The following is a 15,930-nucleotide window of genomic DNA, read 5'->3' on the forward strand; positions in this document are numbered from 1 at the left end:
ACGTGGGTCTGACACACAGACGCGTGTTTCACTTCCTCTAAACTTTACGTTTCACCACAACAACAGCTCAGTTTAAACCTCACACGATTGAGGCCTCACACACACACACACACACACACACACACACACACACACACACACACACACACAGTAACAATCAATACAAGAGCAAAACAGGAAGTGGGTGGCAGTAACACATAAAAAAACAGATGCGCAGGCAGTGACGAGGGACAATAACACTCCGTCCCTTTGCCCTGACTCTTTTTTCCCACAGTAACAAATCTAATATTTTTAAAAAGTCCTCAATAGGAACATTTAAAAGAAAAGCAGCAGTTGTCGTTCACTTCTGTGTAACCTGCTGATCTGAGCTCCACTCATCAGCAGCGACACCTCCCCCGCAACGTGTGAATCAAAGAGTTCGCAAAAAATCCGTGAGGGAACGCTCTCCAGGGCCGAGGGTAACATTTGTGCACATTTCAAAACGGAGACACTCACGGCTGCTAAGTGGCTGACGACTCAGTTACTGAAGAGAGAGGGATTTTTTACACGGTGGCCTTGACTTCAAGAGAAGTGTCCTCCGTCTGCCGGCTGTCGTTTCTGAACACACACTGAGGGTTGTTCAATAGAAGCTGAAAAGCATCTAGTTTTCACACAACAGCGTTTTTATTTTTCGCATTTCAAAGAAAGGTCTTCTGTCGTCCAAAGTGTTTCAAACCAATGAAATCAGTTTCAATCATTTCAGTTTCAATCAGCCGCTTGTCAGTGCTGCTTTTTAACTGCAGACTGATCCGCTGTAATTTATGCATCCAATCCAGATGCATCGCAGGAAGCCAATAATAGGATTCATATCTGGAATATTGATTAACCTGGACCTCGTCTGGGGAGGAGAGCTAACGCTGAGCTATCACTCTGTGCTCACACTCGAAAATAGACGATCGTCCCAATATCCAGAAAAAGAAATCTATGAGATTAATTAGAAGCCATTGTCATCATTATTCTTTATTCCTGACTGAAACAATTAAGCAAATATCCCTCAGAGACACAACGCTGCCTCCTCGACATCTTGAAATTAATTCAAGCGGAAGCTTAAATTCCTTTAAAGTTTTTGATTCATCAACTAAATTACGTTCTCTGACAGAGCGATGATGCGTCCACAGGAACAAACATTTTCTTTTCTCCAGCGCTCGTAGCCGCAGGGAGACGAAGTGAATCACTCATCGATACATTGATCGATCCATGTCACTTAGGTCGTGACACTTTCTGGCCCAATTATATCTGCACACATGAGGTTAACGCAGCAGCTCCGCCCCAAACAGCAGCGGCGTGTTCAAATCACTCATCTGTTGAATGAAATAAAATCACTGAGGACAAATGTACATTAAAACAATAAGCAGAATAACAATGCACATGAAGTTTCTGCATGTGAAGATGAAACGATGCAGTGATTTCCTCATTAATCTTAATCGGGAGCTCCCTCTCTCTTGAAATCATCCCAGATGGCCGACTCGTGGGCGGATGTGGGAGCCGCTGAGATGCAGAGGAGGCGCTGAAGGACACTAATATCAAGGACGGCTTTGATCCTGTGAGGTAAATCCCTCTGATGCCACTGAGCCACTTCACTTTTCACATGCTGACTGTTAATGAGAAAACACGAGCCGCGCTCCTCAGTCACGACGGGTTCAACGCTGAGTGGAGGCAGGAATGCAGCTGCATATTCAAATGAAGACGCCGCGCACATTAGCGGCGGTAATGAATGTGCATCATGGAAAATGAGTCAAATCAAAAACAAATATGATGTGTTTTCTACGACCTGTGCTTTAGATGCAAACCTTAAAACACAACATCAGGCGTCGTCTCCATGCTGGAGAAACGCCCTGGGGTTTAAAATCACAAAAATTGTTTGTAGTAAAAATTAAGTGACACACCAGCTGAGGAAATTAGAAAAACTAGAGGAGCCCACAGAGGAGCTCACACCTCCGCCAGGGCCCAAGAGTCCCGTTATGAAACCTCGTTTACATCCCCAACATCCAGATCAAACTGCCCACACTCAGATTCTGTTTTCATCAAGATCCATTATTATTCTCTGGTGAATTATGGAAGATGTCACCACGAAGGACGTAACAAAGAAATCCTGGATCCAGGGCAAAATTTAAATTGCTCTTTTTTTTGGTCCAAGTTCCATCTTTCTAACAAGTTTCATAGAAATCCGTTCAGGAGTTCTGCGAGTAATCAAACAAAAACTTTCTTATTTTCTATTTTATTGCTCATTTGATTCTGCTTCACACTCACGCGTTCTTTCTCATTTTGTGCATTAAAGCCACGAAACAAAAGTGAAAAAGATTTTCAGCCTCTTTTCTTTTTCATCCTCGTCTCTGTCGTCTGTTTAATCACTTTGCGTCGTGGCTCTTCGGAAATTTGCATTACAGTTGTTCCTATTACAGATCTATGGCCTTATCGTGCTGACCTCAGCTTCCCAAGCAGCCCATGAATTATTCAAAGGCTAGCTTCAATTATTTAATCTTTAATTCAAAAAGAAAATGCATAAATTGGATTTAAAATATTCAAATGCACGAGACCTCCAGAGATGCAGCTGCTTGAATGTGCAGAACGTTCTATGACAGGAGACGTGCACAAGCTGAAGTCACACCGACGTAATCTGGATGTCGAGTTTGACGTCTTGCTCATAAGATCCATGAGTACCCAAAACCTGCATTCTCCCAAATGACCTGCAGGGGGCGACTCCACTGGGCAGAGTCATCACGAAACTAAGTAGAAGGAAAGTTATGGTGCCGATACGAGGAATTTTGTTTCACTGTCTCTGCAGCATTTCCCTCAGGATTCGTTCAATTTATGAAAACATAGCGAAGGAGCTCGAGCAGGAACGAGACTAAAGAATGAAAGACGAGATCTTTCGGGAGATAACCTGAGGTCTGACCGTCTGCGTGGAGGGGAACAACTTTTTTGTTGGGTTTCTCACCTGTAAACTTCAGCTCTGTTCACCTCTGAGAGGCCGAGAAGGGAGAAGCTGCCGTTTCTCCTGAACGTGAAGTGAAGTGAGACGAGCAGCGGCAGCAGAGAGGGCGCCGATCCAAAATGGAAATGTCACCAAGACCTTTGTGCTCACAACAATTTGACATTCAAATCAGTCATTTGCCATTTTTCCAAATGACGATTCCCACAGTGCACAGTGTTGGCATCTGCAATCACGTAAGGACACACACACAATTATACTGTCGACACACACTCACACACACAAACACACACACACACACACAATTTGACTGATATCTTTTGAGTGTGTGAAACTTAGTGCAGCTTGATTTAATGGATGTGTGCGACTCTTTCAATCTGTTCTTCACTTTAAATCAACATTTCTTCATTTCTGCACAACTCTGTACAGTTTATTCACTTAAATTAAATCTTTTTATATATTTTTTAACATCTCTGCTTTTGGACTCGATTTGTCTTTCTGTGTTAGTTCTGTTCCGAGTATTACTACATTATACTGCATTATATGTGTATTTGTGAACAGTATAATTGAACACGAATCTCCCAATAAAGTAAATATCATGTGTCATCATGTGTTAACTCTTGATATATATCTTCTCACACACATTATTAAAGCTCTCATTCAATTCATAATTTTCAAGAGATACATCCTCGCTCGTTGTACATGAATGTTTCTTCCATCATATGAAAATTATGAAATGATGAAATCCCTTTGTTCCCAACACAGCAGAACACGAAATAATGAGACTGATGCCGACTGAACGTCAGTGAAACACCCTGTTCCTCCTATCAGACATGCACAGGCTGCGTCGTGAGAGGAAAGAGAGAAGGCCGAATGGGCAATTAGTGAATTAGTGAATCCCCAGCTGAACGGTCATCTGATTACTTCGGCCCTTAAGTCGTATGTGATCATCCTGAATCATTTTCTTTCATTTCCGCCGCTGGTCGTGGATGTTTTCCAGCTGCTGGGAGGGAACACACTAATGTTTCCTCCATCGCCCAGACGCTGCGCTCGTAATGTGATTGACGTGTTCACTGTCGAGTCCAGAAAACCAATCACAGACGAGGAGGAAACCCCGAAGAACTAAACAATGAGCAGACACAAGGATTCTCTGGTTGTTTTAATTAAAATCATTATTATCATCTTCAGCGGAGATACTGCTCACTTAAGAAATATATAAAATACATATGAGGCACATGTGCTTAAATAGACGAGATTTATTAAATCGTCAATGAGTTTAAAGAATGATATAATATGTATATTTATATTTTGTTCTTTTTGATTTTAAAAGTCTATAAATCATAATATATTCTAAAGGGATGTTGATATCGACAAAAATATGACTGACTGTGATTTCAGGTTAATTCCCTAAACCTCCATGACAGCTCCTCTAAAGTTGAGCTACGTCAGCTTGATCTCCCCCTGGTGGCTGGCTGAGGAAGGTCACAAACTCCTCCTCCTCCCTGTCGACAAATGAGACCAAACTAAAAAAGTCGAATAAGTTTGGTTTGAATTAGTTAATCGATGAAATAAAAACGAAACATCACGATTGACAACTGAAACACGAACAACCAATCACGAGTCAGACGATCGTTGATGCTGCCGCTCTTTATTTACAATCTATGTGCTGTTTTCGTAAACCTCTTACAGCCTGATATCGAATCATCTCAAACTGTCTGAGGACTCGAGCGCTGGCTCATCACACAAAGAACGATGCTACACAGTTTAAATCCCAGTGGTCAGATTATTATTTGCGTCTCAGTGGAACCGTGATTTCTCAAAAGACGATGTTTCTGTTGTTCCATTAAGTGATTTCACACATTTGAACAAAAGTTTGAGCGTAAACTCCAACAACAGGAAGTGCCTGATTGAATCTGCGGGTCAAACGTGCTCCAGTTGAAGTGAATGGGAGACAAAGTGAATAATTGCGTGTGAGTGAACTTCGAGAGCCTCGAGAGCGTAAATGCTGTTTGAGGAGCGAAGCTGCACTTTGTGAAATCACGTTACTCTGACTGAGGCCTTTCTGTGGTCGGTAAAGTGCCGAGCTCCCGTTTCACAAGACTCACTTCCATCCATCACTTGTTCCTGCTCTTCCCACTTCCTGTGTTCTCCCCAGAAGTATGGCCAAACCAGCTTGATCGCCCCCTTGTGGCTTGCTGCACCATGTTAGGAGATGGGAGTACACGTCAAGTTATTTTTGCTAAATAATGGTTTGTGTGATTTTAGGTGATGTACGTCTAAGTGTTTGATTACGTAGAAGATTTGGTGAAACATGATGATGCACAGCTGAGACTGACCCGCGATTGGTCGAGTGATTACCTCGATACCGTGGCTCCGCACCACGATCAATCCGAATGACGTCAAAAGCTCAAGATGGCGGCGCCCGTGTCCGGCATACTTTAGCTTAATTTCTGTACAATTCCTCAATACCAAGATTAAACAAAGCCTCTCTTCGATTAAAATAAAACCTGTGACAAAACATCCGACAAAAAAACAGGTCCAGCCTTTTCAATTGACAAGAAGGATAAAGTTTTGTGAAAGACACGTCCCACGTGTGAGTGAGGACACGTCAGTCCATAATTAAATCTGCTGTCGCCGTGCTCGTCACAGGCCTGGAGTCACTATCTGCTGATGACGCCTCGGAAACAGAGACGCGCTGCAGACAATGGGAGAGAATCCCAGCTCCCTGTAAAGACAATAATTGGGTTCGTGTTGTTGGTTTTCTCCGGCTGAATTAGCCGCACCATAGTGTGCCGCTGCCTACACGCCCATAGGAATGGGAAGACTTGTCGGCGGCTGCCAAGTCTTCCTCCAGGATCGCTGTGTCTCAGCAGTTTTTAATTAAAAATGCTCCATTTGTGCCACCTATCCCAGCTGCCTGCGAGAGAGAATACAGGAGAATAAATTACTGCATCCATCCCTGCTGGCTAAGCTCTTCTGTTTCACAGCAATTCATTAGGACTTTTAAAAAAACAACACATGCCGGCGCGTTTACTGTCAGTGACTGAAAACCTTGACTTAAACGAAATATCCGAGCTGTTCTGAATAAAGTTGAGGTTGGAGGAGGACGGAGAAAATGAAAATTAACCTGATGAAACGTGATATTTCAGATGGGACATGGGCCAAACTGAAGAATAAATAAATAATTCCTCCGTCCATTATCTACATCTCTTGTTTTTAGGTTTGCAGAGGGCTGGAGCTCATCATAGCCTTAGGAGTCTGAACCAGGCGTCATGTGTTTGTTCCATAGTTTCGTGTGATCTGGTTAGTTTTGGTGTCACGTTGTTATTCAGGGAGCGTCTCCGTGTTTGAATGCATTTTGTCTCCCACAGATTGAAATGTCGTCTATTGTTTAAATGTATTGTGGGCAGTTTGTTTCTGAAACACTCTTTGGCGCATTTGTTAAAAATCCTCATCTGTAATAAACACAAGCGAATGAAATGATTGGCCGGCGTAGCTGTCTGTCTTTAACCGGAGAGACGTCCACCACTGAAGACGGCGAGTCACAGAAAACTTTTCTCCAGCTCGTTATTGCTCACGATCGTCCTGGGTCCAATCCCAGCTCCGACAATGACGATCCATCCGTCGGTTTTCTGGTGGGAATTTAAATTACAAGTCTGAGCACAGCATTGTTGCGTCTCAGAATATTTTACCTCGGTTTGCAGAGCTGTGGGACTCATTCATCACTTCCCTCCTTCCTCGAGGAGCGAGCGGCTCCTCTGCCGTTCACCTCGCGTCACAGCGACGGCCATCACTGCGCCGCATGGCCGTGTCATGTTCCCTGCAGGCTGTGATCCCGGCTCCTCTCGCTCTCAGTCCTGTCGAGTGATTGCACCGAGTGGGAGAGCTGACCCCCCGTTTCCTCACCAAACGTGACTGTCTGGTTACGGCTGTTGTTTAAAACCAGCGGCTTCAGGTCAAGTGTCTCAAAGTTAAATGAGCGTCTCTCTTGAACCTTTGTGAACAGTTGACAGAATCCAGCAGGTTCAGAGTATGAAAGTATCCGAGCAGCCGAACGCTGCGAAACGTTGTATTCATCGTCCTATGGACGTTAGATAAACACACCGGGCCTCTCACCGACACAAAGCAGAACCCGTCTGCTCCGGCTCCTCAGCTCGGTGACGATGGACGTCGAGGAGCACCGAAGGAAACTTGTTTTAAAGTATAGATGTTGGAGAAATAGAAAATAAAGGAGAGTAATGAGAAAAGAAAACACAGAGATGAATCTCAGTTTTTCCAGCACAGACACAGTCACTCTACACTCACCATTTAAACACTGTCAGCACAACCATTAGGGGAAACTTGGATTTAGGTATCTTGCTGTAGAGCCGGGGATCAAACCATCAGCGTTCTGGTTAGTGGTCGACCCTCTGTACTTCCCAAGCCACAGTGATATAATTTGATATTATATTCATTCAATACTACCGATGCAAGAAGTAACTCACAACTATAAAACATCGATCCAGATGGAATCCACACAAACAATATCTGCAGAGACACAACTGTTGAACCCACCGAGCTCTAGTCAGGAGGGAACCGAGCATTAAAGAAACACTTGACTCTTTCTCACAAGATGGAAAATCTCCGGCGTGTATCAAAGCCAAACTGCGTCTGTGCAGGTTTGACTCGAGGCCCAGACGCTGCCATTTATCTGCCTCTCGTAGCTCTCAGCTCAAAGTCGACTCGCTCTCACTGGGATCTCGACTGCTGTGACGCAACCGGCTTCTCTAAACAAACCACACTGGGCGGCTTTGGAGAAAAATTCAGTTTATATTTCCAAGAATAGATACGGAAACCACCACATAATACAGATCTGGTGACGCTGGAGAGAGGCGCAGAAAACATGAAGGAACCAGAGGGGCTGACACGAAAGGTTGAGGAAAGGAAAACACACCAGTTCATCCCTGATATGTCCGTTTTCCACTCCGCAGCAGCTATCAATAGACCTCGCTTTGGGAACCTCTGATTCCAAAACAGCAAACTGTTTTGTCTCCATGGTAATTTTCTTAGCTGAGCTTTAGCCAACGTCCAAAAATATACACTGACCGAACCGGAAGGACCGTGAGGGCAGCGGAGGTCTCCTGGGTCAGGCTTCATTTCCTGGGGATTGACCCTCGTCCGTCTCCCAGGGTCTTCACGCGTAAGTGTATCATGCATCGTTCGTTCTGGTGCAACTGTGTCCCGTTGACAAACTCTGGTTCTGGTCCAGCAAAGACTTGGACTTTTGCACATCGAGGATCAAACTTGTGATAATAATTCTTTACGACCACATTCACACGGCGCAGAATCAACCGTTGTGAATGACGATATAAAGATGCAGGTAAGAGCAGCAGGTGGAAATAAAAACAGAGACGATAACATTGTTTTTATTAGTTAGTTTTCCTCTATGGTAACAAGAGGGCATCAAAAATCTCAGTATGATGCTCACGCGTGTTGCCGATAGAATATTCCATTATATTCCCATCTACATGTCACAGGGCAGAGTTTGATCATGACAGATTTTTAAAACCCTTAAACTTAAACAGTTAATTTCCCCTTTAGTGTTTTCTGTCTAATTTTACAGAAGCTTCAACTCATCATTGTTTTTTCATCACGTGTCGTCAATGTCGATGACTTAATGCAATGAAGGCCAAGTAAAGAGAATCCGAAAACGCTGATCGGGTTAATATTGTGTCCATGTAAACGTGTCACAGGGAGGGACAGTCTCAACTGTCTCAGAGGTTGAGACAGTTTTAGAACTGAAGGGTTTCGCTGTGGCAAAAAGAACCCGTTAGAGTAGACCGTTAGTTCACTGCCTGGTCAGGTTCGATGTCGGCTGCGGCTCACAGCTCATGTCAATGTAACTTTGATGCACACGTCAGTTCTCAGGTGTAAGACGGTCGACAAAAGAAGAGACAACAGGAGTCACCATGATGCCCTATTAGTGTGAGTTTTGAAGCTGCCAGTTTTTCCGGCGAGCCGTGGGAGCCTCTCTCTGTGTGTGCGGAGCAAACAGAAGGTGTTTTACTGCCATCCGCTCGTCTCTTCATTAGAATGCAGCACCAGCCTGCAGCTGCACCAGAGCGGAGAGAGAGGAATGATGAAACCACGGCTAAAAATAGCTGCCTCCCAGGATCCCCCCTCATACGGCACTGTAAACACTGAGAGAGCCAGCGACAGGCAGCACCAGCCTGGGCCTCCGAGTGTGTGTGTGTGTGTGTGTGTGTGTGTGTGTGTGTGTGCATGGTTTGGTGTCGTTGTGTGTTGCAGTCCCTCCTCGTCCTCCCCTCCTCATCATAAACCAGTGTTTGGTTTGGCTCCATCGAGCTGCTGTACAATCAAAGCCATCTGTTTTTTTTTTTTTTCTTAACTCAAACACGTCAAAGGGACGTTTCTGCTTCACGGCAACGAAAAGCAGTCGCCTTGTTAAATCAACGGTAAACCTACGTTTCTATTCTGAAAGTACAAACTGTAAAAATGTTAAATTACGTGAGCGAGAAAACATGCAGACTGTAATCGTTGTTTAAGGAGACGGACACCCTCATCACAGGGTCTGTTTTCACTCTGCGGGGTGTTTACACATTATACGATGTGGTAAAGTTAAAGTACACACATGCAGCAGGTACTGATCCTCAGTAAATCGAGCAGAAGATGATTTACTCTCATACTCGTGTCGTCCCGTTTAGACTTGTACTAAAAGGTGCAGCAGAGCTATAAATAGATGTTGCATGTGATGCACTGAAAGACAAAAGACAGCATTGTTGTGTGAGTGTCCTCACACGAGTCCTGATACAAGGACGACACTGGGGCACGTCTGGAAGCTGGAGGATGACGTCAACAGTCTCAAAAGCCCAAAACAACATCAAATCCATGTGACGGAGGAGGACGACACGTGCGGCGCAGCCCGGAGACAACGGGAACCCCTCCGGAGAGAAAAGAGCCAGATGAGCTTTTTACAACCTGAGCCAAAGAAAAGTCAGGAGCTGCATCAACAACTTTCTGAAAGACTGTGACTGCACCGAGGTATCGACGACTCGGATCGATGAGACCGAAACACCCGAGGAAGGAAAAGGGTCGAACTTCTCTGAGTCAATCAAGTGCGTAACCAAGGTTACCGCCGATCTAGGAAGTATTGAAATGTACGCGATGCGACAGCTCGACACACGTCACTTTTCTTCCGCCGTCCTGTTCGTATCGTCTTGGAGAACGATCCGGTCGTCCTTCGTTTATGTCTGGACACGATCTGTTCAGTTCAGTGTCCGCGCGGTAATGATCGAGGGGTGGAGCCGCAGCATCGAGGTCAAGCTGACACACAAGCTCGACCAATCACAAGTCTCAGCTGTCAATCAGAACATTTCATTTCAAACGACTAATTAGAACCAAACGTATCAGAAACATCAGGGTGACAAGAAGCGCCTGAAATGACCAATTCGTTTGCTTCATGTCCCATCTGCTAACATGGAGGATGCAGGGTTAACGAGCCATACTGGAGCCAGCCACCAGGGGGCGCTCAAGATGATTTTGTCTTAAATCTTGAACACAATCTATGGTTGTGACACGTTACGAGTGTTTGACAGAAGTGGACGTCATAACATCGAGGCCAGTTTTTAAAATACAGAAACGAATGATTGTGTCTTTGGTTTTGTTAAATCCGTCACGAATGTTTCTACACAAACACAACGTGTGTGACATCATCACCTCATCCGCTCACACTGAAACCCTGACAGGCCTCGTCAAACACTCACACGGAACGGCTCACCCGTTGCCGGGCTCCAGAAAACGCGGCGTTCTTCACACCCTGGTTACCACGTCCGTTAGTGTGGTGGCCTGCTCTGGTTCCTGCTCCTCCTCCTCGCTTGTGGCGAAGTCTGTGGAACACGCACAGGTGATTTCACTCTATTTGCCTGATGAGGTGAGATTTCTCAGGATGTGTAAAATCCGACTCCTCCTGTCTGAGTGTGCAGAGAAGTGTCCTTCGCTCTAAAAACAAGATTATGTTCTTGTTGGTTTGAGTCACTTTAACATTTAGCTGCTTTCAGACGAGCACCGAGGTTTAGACATTTTCCGGAGGGGCCCGCATGTGAGAATGAAAATGTCCTAATCGGTCGCCCTGAACGTTTTCTGGAACTTGTCCTGCAGCCGCCCAGTGAAACGCAGCAGTCACAGTCTGACCCGGACAATCTCCTGCTGCTGCTTCTTTCTTTCTGGACATTTTCCAGAGTTCGTGTCTGAGAACCGATTTCCAGAACAAACACCTGATCACGAGGCGGATCTGAAAACTGTTGGTGATTCCTCCAGGTTCATGTTATGAGTCTATAAATGGGACTCATCCACATCTGTGCTTTAAACAGCCAATAAAATCTATTTATATGAAAGCTCCATCATCTCAGATAAACACAGTGTCAGCCGCGGAGACATTTTAACGTCACTCCGGTCCTTCCTCTCCGTCTCCTCCTCAGTGCAGAGCTGCATGTCTGTGCTGCAGCCCTCATGTTTCCTCAGATGCAGGACGGATCAGAGATCATAGAGAAAGTGAGGGAGATGGGTTTCCATGGCAATGCTGTTTCTTTTTTTTCCCCTCTCCCCTTCTTGACGTCACGTCAGGCTTCCTGCTAAAGCCCTCAGCACAAAGGTGTGTGTGCACAGACGAGAGCTCAGGACCAGTGTAAACCAAACAGGCGACAGCTCGTCTGTAAAAGATCCACATTCACAGTGAGTCGTGTGTCCACCGGTGAGGGACAACCTCTGGACCCTGACCCACTCAACATGTCTCACACTGATCTGACAGTTAAATGACTTTATCTCTGCTGTGACGCTGATTAAACATAAATCCGCTCTCCCGTCCCGTCATTTGTTCTTTTTATTTGTAAAGGTTGAAACTCAGGCGGAGAAATAAAAAACCCTGACAGCTGATGTTCCTTTGGTGAAGAGCATCAATCAGCTGCAGGACGTGATGTGGTTTTATAAACTCAACCTAGTTTAACGCACATCACTCTGAGAGCAACACCGCCACACAGTGGTCACACGTGAAGCTGGAAAGAGACGCATCAAATACTCCCAACAATAAAAACCGTGTCAACAGTTAAGTCACAGTTCATTGTTCACACTGACATCGTGTTAAAATGACACGATAACTCTCACAGAGCATGAAACACACGACATGTTTCCCTCAAACAACACAACTTGAATGAATGAATTCTTTAACGACCTCAGATGAACGTGTTCATTGGTTGTTTGATGATATGTTGGATGATTAATTAAAAGAACATACTGATCCTCGTGCCTCCACTAGAGCACAAGGGTCTCCTGATGAAACCACATTTCAATTCACACACACACACACACACACACACACATATTTGTTCAAGATCCATGAATTATTATCTGAGAAATGATGAAATGGTGAAAATAAGTTCTTGGATCGACGATGACATTTCTACTGTTTCTGGATGTTTTCCTTTTTTATTTAAATCAGTTTAATCCTCAGATAAATCAGAATAAACTGATGGGTAGGAAGGAGACAGACGCCAGAAGAGGAAGAAGAAGAAGAAGAAGAAGAAGAAGAAGAACTCGTGACGTGGTCCTTTCATTGACCTCAGATCCAAATTTAGGTCCCAGCAGGTTTGTGTGTGTGTGTGTGTGTCTGTTGCACACTGGAAAGGTGTGAACATCAGTGTGTGTGTGTTTGAGTGGCAGGTGTGTGAACGAGGCTGTGAGGATATTGGCTGAAGGTGTCACGGGCTGAACGCCACCTCACAGGGACACAACGTCTCTGCAGGACGTCTCCTCAGAGGACGAGAGGGTGACAAGAGACCGAGAGCAAATTTATCTCCTGGATCTGAAGGAGCTTTTTTATTTTACTGACAAATCTCAAACTTTTCACTTCTCCTAATTGAGTTTCCGTCCGTGGATCTTCTACATGAACAGATTGTGTGTTTGGTTCTTTTCTAACGTTTCTATTAAAACATTTACTTTACACTCAGTTTGCTAAATGAAGGAAAGATCGGCTGCAGCTTCATCACCTTCAGCAAAAGATTAAAAGAGGTGAGGAGGAGGAAAAATAAATAAAACGGATTTGTGATTGATTATATTGATGTGAAGTCAAATTTAAACCCCATTCATTATTAAAGCCTGGTGGATTTATGTGCATGTGATGTGCATTTATTTATTATAATTCAATAACTGTTGAATGTCTAATCTGGGTTGATTTGAAGTTAATTCGTTAATGAATTCGTTTTCAGAAACTTTTCAAAGTCGTATTTAATTGATTTTCTGAAGTGGTATTTGTATGAAACAAAGTATTTCACTGTTAAAGTCATTTTTTTTTACGACAGATCAGAGACATTTGAGAAGAAGCATCAGTGGAACTCGTCGTCGTCCTGAATCAGCTTCAGGTGAAAACTCCTCCAGTGCCTCAGTTCATCAGCTGCCATCGATGCATCATCACTTATTGAAGGATCCATTAGGACGTTTCCTGGAAAACCACTTACACCCCTCGTGAAATAAAAAAACACGACTCCGCTGCTGCTGACTCGTGTTTCACCAGCTTCACATTTAGTGTTTTTAATGCATTCTAAAGAAACACGACTATAATATTTGACAATTCCTCGTTAAAACAGACCTTTGCTTTATCCACACTTCTCATCAGACTCTTGTTAATGAAGCTGCTTTAAGGTAAAAACACAGAGTTTCTTCTTTTACTCGGTTTCATCTGTCTGATCTGTGTGTTTCTCTCTCTCTTCCTACATCACGTCCATCTCTTCTCTCTCTCTCTCTTCTGTCCATCGTTGCCATACAAGGTAACTGTTGCAGCCAGAACCCACATTCTTTCCCCGGGATTAACATAGTTCCTCTGAGCTGCAGAAACAAATCGTGTCCACACGAGTTATAAATAACTGAGCCGGTGGAAAGGACGCGGGGCTCAGAGGGAAGAGGACGAAGGTTTCAGGAAAATTAAAGATATTTTTGTTCATTTAAACCACAAAGACTGAAGATTCATTTTAAAACCTGCTTGTGGAAAGAACGCAGGAGATTCGTCTTTTTTCTGATTGCAGAATCCCTACCTGCAATTTTTCAATACCACGATATGAAATGATTATAAGTACAGAGAACATATTTCATGAATATATAAAATATATATGTATCATAAACAAATATAAATATTATAATAAGAAATATTTCAAAATGTTTTAAAACTGGATTTAAAGTATTTGATTTAGATTTGTATCGATTTTAAATTATTACTGAATTATATTTTTCTCTCCTCAGCTTTACTTTAATTTAATAATAATAATAAAAATAATACATTTTATATATACAGGCTTTTCAGAGCACTGAAGGTAAATGAACAGTGTAGTTATGTCATGAAGTATATAATACATATTAAATAATGTATTTAAAGATATGATATTTATATATATAAAGTTATTAAAAGCAGCTCGACCATGATGATGATAAACGTATCAACAAGCCTGAGATCTCTGGACTGCAGCTTCAGAGATTCTCCACGAGAGGGTGCACACATGGCTCAGTGTGATGTGGCCCTCTCTCTCTCTCTCTCCCTCTCTCTCTCTCTCTCTCTCAGGGGTCAAAGTGAACAAAGAGGCTTTGGGTGTGAATGACTGCAGCCCGGAGAACGTGCTGGCTGGACGCCCTTTGTGTGTCTCGGGGTCACGGCGTTGTTCCAGTGAGCCGAGCGTCAGCACTAACAGCAGCTGCCGTGCTCCGGGCTCTTACTGGCAAATCCCACTGAGTCATCAGCGGGCCCAGGTCTTTGTCCACAGGTTTAGCTGATCTCTGTGACCCCCACAACTCCAGCATCACCCCTAACTCCCATCAGCCCCGTCTCTCTCTCTCTCACACACACACAGGGAGACATGCACACATCCATCTATACATAATTAATACACATATTTCAACTTCTTGATAATGTTGCAGGATAATTGACGACATGTTGATCAGTTCTGCTCATTAAATATTGACGCAAGAATCCCATCAATACCTGAAAATCTTATTTGAGGTATAAATGTTTTGTTTAGTTCAATAAAAACAGATTCATTATATTTCATGAAGAAAATTTGAGTCAAAATGCATATTAATCCTTCATTTATTTTTGGTATCTGTTTTTTTTCCTTAACTTTTCCCAAATATACGTCCTCTATCATATTCTTGTTCTCGAAGAATCATCAGATAAATTTGGCCAAATTCAACCACTACGATAGGAAATCAATCAATCAATCAGCTCATTTTAAAAACATTTGTGTTTATCGCATTTTTTCAAATGATTAAACCAAAGAATCACTCTTAACATTTTTTAAATTAATTAAGAGCAATATCTTTAAATGACCATCAACCAGTACAATGAGAATATACAGTGTTGCACACATTTATATTGATGTTGATAATATATTGATCACTACAGACAAAAAACACAGTTTTCTCTTTTCACTGAGTGAAATATCATCACGTCAGCAGTTTGAATACTTGTGGGGCCTGTTGTTTGTTTTTTAAACGTAGTTTATTGCAGCTTGTGTCTCAAACCCACCTTTTCCAGGTGAAGACGTATTTTCAAAATGTTTTATTCGTTTATTTTTCACAATAAAATCGATTTGTGTGGGGTTTCATTAATCTGAGGATGATGAATAGTGATTGAGAATAAACTGAGCTCCGAACAGATCGTGTTGTCGTGAGAGATTCAGCCGAAGATGAAAACTTTACAGAAAGAAAGTGATTTCTCTCCTTCGTGCCAACCGAACTGAAAGACGTGGCTCAAAACAAATGTCGGCCTTTTCTGGTAAACAAGTGTCATTTGGATGTGAACTTAAAGTGGCGCATGTGAATATTATAAATCACGCTCGGGCCACCTGTGGGTGACGTGTGGTATTGCTTTGGTTCACTTGTGGTCCAGACGTGCGAACACAAAAACAAAACGTGGAGCGTCG

The sequence above is a fragment of the Paralichthys olivaceus genome, chromosome 10 (genome assembly GCF_024713975.1).
Source record: "Paralichthys olivaceus isolate ysfri-2021 chromosome 10, ASM2471397v2, whole genome shotgun sequence".
Lineage (NCBI taxonomy): Eukaryota > Metazoa > Chordata > Actinopteri > Pleuronectiformes > Paralichthyidae > Paralichthys > Paralichthys olivaceus.